The following is a 7,473-nucleotide window of genomic DNA, read 5'->3' on the forward strand; positions in this document are numbered from 1 at the left end:
TACTTTTATATTGCCTTGTGTGTGCTCTGACAGATGAGTCTGGTTTGTCTCAAGGATTTTTTACATAATCATCTGGTGTCCTTGCAGTATTCATCTTTTTCTTGCTTTAAAGCAGTATGTGTGGTGATGGTGTGCATGTATGTATGGTGTATTTAAATAAACTGATTTAGCTGCTGATTTTCATGACCTTATTAACACTGAGTGGAATATTTGTCATCAAGGCTATATAATAGAAAATTACACAAAACCGAAACACATAAATGGAATAAAAATTTTAATTGGTAAACTTATCAAATCATATCCCTATGTTCTGGGTCATTTAGATTTATTTATTGCTATAAAACATCTTGTGGCATTTCTAAATGTACAGGGACAAAGTCTGTGCTGCTACCTTTTAGATATAGCACTTATAAATCACCAATGAATAAAAGACTAAACACTTCACCATGAAGCTTTTATTGCATAAAAATCTTAAAACAATGCCAAAATAGTTCGTCAAATTGTGCGTTGTACAGAAGCAAACAGAGAAAAACAAGAAAAGACATGTCAAAAGTACTTCGACTTGACATTTTCTGTCCAAATTCTGTCTAATTTTACAATTTCCCTTTTATTTTCCTTTATTATTTTAAACCGTTAAAGCGTTTATCTGAAGCAGTATACATAGGGAGTTTCCCGCTCCGAGTGTCTTCTCCCGGGAAGAGCGGAGAGCATCAAGCAACATCCGTGCTGAAAACACTTTAGACGTCACCATCATTGTTGCACTGCCCAGGAGTCCAACATACAGAGAAGAAAAACTGCTGAGAAAATATAAGACAAATTAAAATTAGACGAAAGACAGAAATACAAGAAGAGGAGGTGTTAAAGGGATACTCCACCCAAAATTGACAATTCTGTCATCGTTTACTCACCCGTGTTTTGTTTCAAGCCTGTACTGCTTAATTTCTCCTTCGGAACACAAAAGAAGGTATTTTAAAGAATGCTGGTAACCAAACAGTTCTCAGAGATTTCCGTTGTAATTTTGTCCATACATAGAAGTCAATGGGAACCGATTACTGTGCATTCTTCAAAATAACTTCTTTTATGTTCCATAGGAGACAGAAATGAATACGTTTGGAATGACATGAGAGTTAGTAAATAACAGCAGAATTTAAATTTTTAGGTGAACTATCCCTTTAATACGTGTATTTTGCTGGTATTAGAACAAAAAGGCTCTATGTCAGAGTATTCTCACCTCTATGATCGGTTCATGCTTATTTCCCTATGGCCTGCTCAATGGCAGTCACAACTGCTTTGAATTTTGACTCAGAGTCAACAAATCCATCGCCATTCTGTCAAAGAAAATATTGGCCAAATGTAAAATACTATACACGTACTTTGCCATATTAGATTTTAGTAGCACACCAGTCAATCAAAAATACTGTACTGTGCAATGGTTAAGACATACTCATACTCTACAACTCTAAAGTGCAATTTAAGTGAGAAAAAGTATGAAGGCTATTATGTCACATTATGGTAAATGCAACATATATAACCGTGACCTCTGAGGGTAAAGAGGTAAAAGAAGATCAATTCTTACCTTCTTTGAGTGCACCAACTTCTTGTCTACCTCCACCTCAAACCAGCCTGTGGTTGAGGGTGTGCCCTCACCAGTCTGAGTATGGGAGATGACAGTAAAATCTGAGTATGCTGAGCTTTTGTACATGCACATTTAACAACACATGTTATTTTCAAAACGACAACATCATAAACAAAGGACAATCATATAAATCACATACGATCTCAAGTTCGCCTGGGAATTCATCCTCAAGCAACGCCTTGAGTTTGGTGAACTGTTTGCAAAACAGAAGAGACAGACGTCATATAGACACATTATATTGTGTTGTATTGTATATCGATACTTTAAGGAAATAAATCTTACCTTGGGCCTGTACCCTCATCCACCACTAGGAGATGACAAACACACACACACACACACACGGAATCATTTAAGTGACATTCACCTCATTGGTCAAACAGTAATTTGCATGGTAACTAGGTTTTTTTTATTCTAGGGTGTGTTTCGTGAAAACTGAGATGCAGTGATTGAGCGAATACATTTATTTACAGTAACCTTCCTGAGTTTTGTGAGCAACAAGACATGTCTCACGAGCATATAAAGAAAAACGATTTAATCTATGCTGGTATTCAGCTGAACAGAGAAACGCACAGGTGTTCCTGAGCAAGCAAAACAAAACGAGCGAAGCAACAACTGCAATGCTGCCTGTTCTTGTAGTGGTTAACGATATTCACGTGACATAACATAACAAAAAAATACGTTTCAAGCGGTTAAATACATTTGCTTTTGTTTTGTGTAGTTTAAGTAAGTAATTTGGATTCTTTAAAAAAAAATCAAAGGCGGATTGAGCCTCTTCAGTGTAACGTAGTGAAATAAACAGTGAAATACCAGTAAGTGATGTGAACTTTGACGGTCATCCTGACAGCTGCTGTGGGTCTTGACTGGATCCAGCGGCGTGTGTAACGTTAGACGCTTACTGAACGAAATGCTTTCGGTTCTGGTAAATATTTTAATGCTGTTTCCTGGATTGTTATGAAAGCTCTGAGGCGGAGCAAGTGGCGCATCATTGGAGCATTCTGCACAGCCAAAAAACACACACCCCTCGCGTGACCTTATCTACTTCCGGTGCACTACCCTTTAGCTAAGGGTGTTTACCAAACAAGGGAATTTTCAATATAACGTTAGTTACACAATTTTATCACTTCACAAAACATTTGCAGTCAGCCGGACATTTTCTCAAAATAAACAAGCAGTTTAGGACTTGACATTTTATTCTGCAGGAAATGGACTTGACTTGAAATGTTGATATGTTGATATTCACTAGTTCATAGGTTTCCTGAATAGGTCTGTTGTATGTGATAGTGGTCAGTCATTATTACATATAATAATATACAGCCTGAGTCGTCATATCTACAAAGTAACATCTCACAATATGCCCAAAACCATAAAGAAAATATTTTGCTAAAGCTCATGAACAATTACTTATTGACCAACAGTTTTTTTGTTTTTTTAAAGAAACAATTTCACTTGACAAATAGTATTTGAAATGCAACAAGGCACTTTGATGTGTTGACATTCGTGTGCCTCATAGAAACCGTCTCGAGGGCGTTTCTGCAATTAGCCAAGGATGTTTTAGAGGATACGCTGTTTCTCAACCCTTGGGCAATCTGAACCATGAAAACAACTTGTGTTTTGAGATTGTTTCTGATTAATGGAGGATTTATACATCCAACCTTTGCAAGCTGTTAGTGATTTTAGGTATTATACAAATGAATGCATAAGTTTAATATTATTCACGACTTAAATGTTTAATAATCACTGTCATCATTAACATTAGGACCTGCAGACTAATCATTGTCTCTCTTCTCTGTGCCAGAGTTCTTGCGCTGTCTTTTGGATGGTGGCACCAGTTGTGCAGGTAGCTCATGAGGGAGCCCGAAGCCCTCCAACTTTACCTCAATGAGATGGCCGGCCAAAGCAAACTCTTCATCATTTAACATGCCATCACGGTCCACATCTGCAAGCGTCCAGATTCGTCCCAGAACTGAGCCGGGTAGATGAGTGCTCATCACCCAGCCCTTCACTTTAGTCCCACTCAGCTTTTCCTCATGAGGCGAGAGGTTGTAAAAGATCTCATCATACTTTGGTTTATCTTTTGATACCACCCATTCTTTATCTGAGACATGATCACGTTCTCCATTGGATCCATAGTGATTAAATAGATGCCCCTCAGTAAAAAGTCCGCTGTGTGACCCCAGAAAAGGTCCTCCTTGAACAAAAGCATGGCTATGTCCATGTTTAGGAGCTCATGCAACCCAGCTTAGAGCTTAGGTTTGAGGCCTTTAAACTTGAAGTCATGACTCGTGAGTCGCTCCTGTGTGTGATGTGAGAACTAAAATACTTATCAGACAGATATCATATACGTTTACTTAATTTTAACTCTTATGCTTATAGTAGTGGCAGAAAATTTCATAATGGACCTGCTTGATTGTAAAGTATTTGAACACCTGCATCTTGGTGCAATCTGGAAAATCTCCAGGTGAAATCTGATATCTCTGCTGGATTCTTGAATAGATGATGGAAAGGTCATAGATTAGATCCCTCTTCTTTTTCTCTGCAGAAAACTAAAGGCATTTCTTCTTTTAGAGAGCTAATGATATAAGCATGGGCCTGTGGGTGAAAAATAAATAAGAGAAGTCAGATTAATGTTTTAGCAGGACTATATCAACTGACCTAAACAGAAGGAGCAGGAAGATGCAGATCAGTTTCAATCATAGCAACTACATTAATCACAAAGTATGTCACACATTTCATATGTTCTGACCTTCAAAAGAAGCACATTTGCATTCTCAAGTAAAACCATCTGTGTATGTCCCATCCCAGATTGTGTAGAAGGGATTTGGCATAATAAATAATTACAGAGATGGAGAAGAATTATGAAATTCTGCCATTTACTCACCCTCATGTCATTCAAAACACAAGACTTTGGTTTATCTTCAAAACAACAAATGAAGATATTTAAAGACATGTAAGTTATGTAAAGACATACATTTTTGTATATGATAAATAGATTTAATTTAGTCTTTTTTCACATACAGTGCCCTCCATAAGTATTGGAACAGTAAAGACAAAATTGTTCTGTTTGCTGTGGAGTCAAGAAAACTGTAAATATGATTAAAAGATGAATATTAGACAAAACTACAGAATGTCACATTTTATCATTGGGTGTTTCAACACAAAGATGTTTTACCAGCTAAGAAGATCAGCACTTTTAGAGTTTCATCTCCCTATCTGATGTGAGCATAAGTATTGGAACAGTTGCCTCACAGTTCTTTCTAAGTGTCCAGCTGTGTCCTGTTGCATTAATTCTTCAGATATTATAAGCAGGAATTGTGTCTTATCAGTTATATCCATTGCTTCTGCATTCTAAGTCTTGCATTTGATGATCAACCAGGATGAAGACGAGGAAGCCGACTCTGAAAGAAAAGCAAGCACTTTGGATGCTAAAAGAAAAGAGGAAGTTATTTAGAACTATAGGAAAAACAAAGGGCATGGAGAAATCAAGAGTTTGGAAACTACCGGCGACATCAGCAACCAACGACTACCTGATTGGCTGAGAAAAACAACAGTAGCTGATGACAGACAAATCAAAAAAGCTGTGAAAATGAACCCTAAAATACATGTCTGTAAAATCACCAACAACCTCCAGAAAAATGGGGTGATGCTCTGTCAATCTACAGTTTGCAGGAGAATTTGACACAGAATTATAGAAGCTATACAGCAAGATGCAAACCTCTGATCAGCACCAAAAATAGAAAGGCAAGATTCTTCACAAATGTGAGTGAGTAGAGTTTTGGAACTGAGTTGATGGACTGATGAGATAAAGATTAACCTTTATCTAAGTGATTGGAAAGCAAAAGTGCGGAGAAAAAAGGGAACTGCAAATGACCCTAAGCATACAACTTTATGGTGGAGGTGGTGTCATGGCATGGGCATGCATGTGGTGTCATGAACAGGCACCTCTTCATCTTAATGATGACATAATGTATGATGGCAGTAGCAGAATGAATTTGGCAGGGTATAAAATCATCTTGGCTACCAATATTCAAGAAAATGCCACCAAACAAATTAGAAAGCACATATTGGATCAGGACAATGACCCAAAACACCCTGCCAGTTCAGTCAAGGACTTTATCAGGGCAAAGAAATGTAAAGTCTTAGATTGCCCAAATCAATCTCCAGATTTAAATCCCACTGAACATTAATTTCACCAGCTGAAGAGGAGACTAAAGACAGAAACTCCCCAAAACAAGCAACAGTTGGAATTGGCTGCATTAAAGGCTGGGGAAAAGCATTTCAAAGGATAAGACTAAGAGTCTGGTGATGTCTATGGGTTGCAGACTAACTGCTCTGATTGCATGCAAGGGATCTGCAACTAAATATTAGCTTTTACTCTTTTACATCTGCCTTAAATTCAACTGTTCCAATATATATGCTCACATCAAATAGTGGGATGAACTCTAAAAGTGCTGTCCTTGTCATAATTACTTGTGATTCTTTTTTAACAGTTTCTGATTGTCTGTCATACACATTTGGGAAGACCAGAAGGAGCCAATGTAGACCCTCAGAACCTCTGGCGTGCAGAACACCTTCCCGAGTGACCACATGAGGGCGCCGTAGACTCGCATTAGCTCCCGGGAGTCCACCATGTCAATTCAATATCTTTCAAATTGACAGAACATGGGAAAACCCCATCCACAGATGCTCCCTTAAAGGGATGCAGTCAGCTGAGATAAATCATGATGCATTAGCTAATGTTTTCCTCTCTTGGCTATGTCCAGTCCACCCTTTCACAAGAGTGATTTCTGCTGGTGGAGTGATTTTGACTCTTTCAGTCCAAGTTCAACTTCTTATTGCGTTATTGCTACTGTCTCACTCACCGATTGAGGAAGGTTGTTCCAAACAGGCTGAGTTTGCGGAAAGGCTTGTTGGGATCTACAGTTATTCATACATTCCCATAAATAATTCCCTCAATCTCTCCATGCATTATAGCAGTGAAACTGTCAGTTGTGGGTTCTGGGCCTATACTGTTTCCTGGATACTCTTGTTCAAGAAGATATCTGCCACATATATGACACAAATTGCTTAAAATACAAGATGTGTGAAAATCTCTGGTGTCATAATGCACTTATAATATAATACAATATGAATCGTAATTTCTTCAAAAGCTATCAGATTGCCTGGATAAAGATGTGAAATTAATCTTGATCATGCTATTATGCTTTTATTTTTATATGTATGTAAGAAGCTTCAGAAGCTAGATACAATTATTGCAGTACTCGCCTGATAAAAGTGGTTTTGCCTGTAGAGCACTGACCCACCACTAGTATCATGGGCTTGTTGTCAAAGTCTGCATCTTCAAGGCTTGATGACTGGAAATCAGAGAAGCCATAATACTTCTCCAGTGGGAGCCATTTTTGCCAGTAGAGGGTCTTCAGAGCTTCAGTAGCTGTATGAACTTTCTTCAGACATTTACCACCCCTGTTCTTCATTTCTTTGCCAGCCATTGGGCTACTGCGCTCTGAGAGCTTCAGTAGAAGATTTTCCTTCCTACATAGAGATGCATAATACATATTTTAATACACCAGTTTATCTCACTACTGTGACATGTAAGCTTTTCACATTTAGTTTGTTTAGGTGTCTTGGCATGTTAGAAGGAAGAACCCCCAAGATTATAAACATTGTGGTTGACCAACAAAAGACACAGAGAACAGCTGGATTTAAAACAGCTAAAGTCGTGGAGTACATAATAGTGTAAGAATAACTGCAGTCTTTTAAAGATCACACTGAACAATCAGAATGTAGCTGGACTCACTTCAGCAGTGTTGCAGAGCTAACAGATGTGTTCTTATTGGTTG

The 7,473-nt window shown here is 38.0% G+C and overlaps 2 pseudogenes across 4 annotated transcripts; both read right to left on the reverse strand.

Annotated features, from left to right (window-relative positions):
• Nucleotides 1–440: 440 nt before the first annotated feature.
• LOC109090738 lies at nt 441–2,638 on the reverse strand (annotated as a pseudogene). Of its 4 annotated transcripts, none has more exons than XR_006160120.1 (7): nt 2,444–2,638; nt 1,919–1,943; nt 1,776–1,829; nt 1,577–1,651; nt 1,232–1,328; nt 909–945; nt 441–794 (listed from the first exon to the last, which is right to left on the reverse strand). The product of XR_006160120.1 is annotated as a selenoprotein W-like, transcript variant X3 (transcript). The 4 variants fall into 4 exon arrangements; XR_002017987.2 differs by having other exon boundaries at nt 441–797; XR_002017986.2 differs by lacking the exon at nt 909–945 and having other exon boundaries at nt 2,444–2,637.
• Nucleotides 2,639–3,051: 413 nt separating this feature from the next.
• On the reverse strand, nt 3,052–7,122 carry LOC122145178 (annotated as a pseudogene).
• Between the last annotated feature and the right edge of the window lie 351 nt (nt 7,123–7,473).

This window comes from Cyprinus carpio, chromosome A5 (genome assembly GCF_018340385.1).
Source record: "Cyprinus carpio isolate SPL01 chromosome A5, ASM1834038v1, whole genome shotgun sequence".
Taxonomy (NCBI): domain Eukaryota; kingdom Metazoa; phylum Chordata; class Actinopteri; order Cypriniformes; family Cyprinidae; genus Cyprinus; species Cyprinus carpio.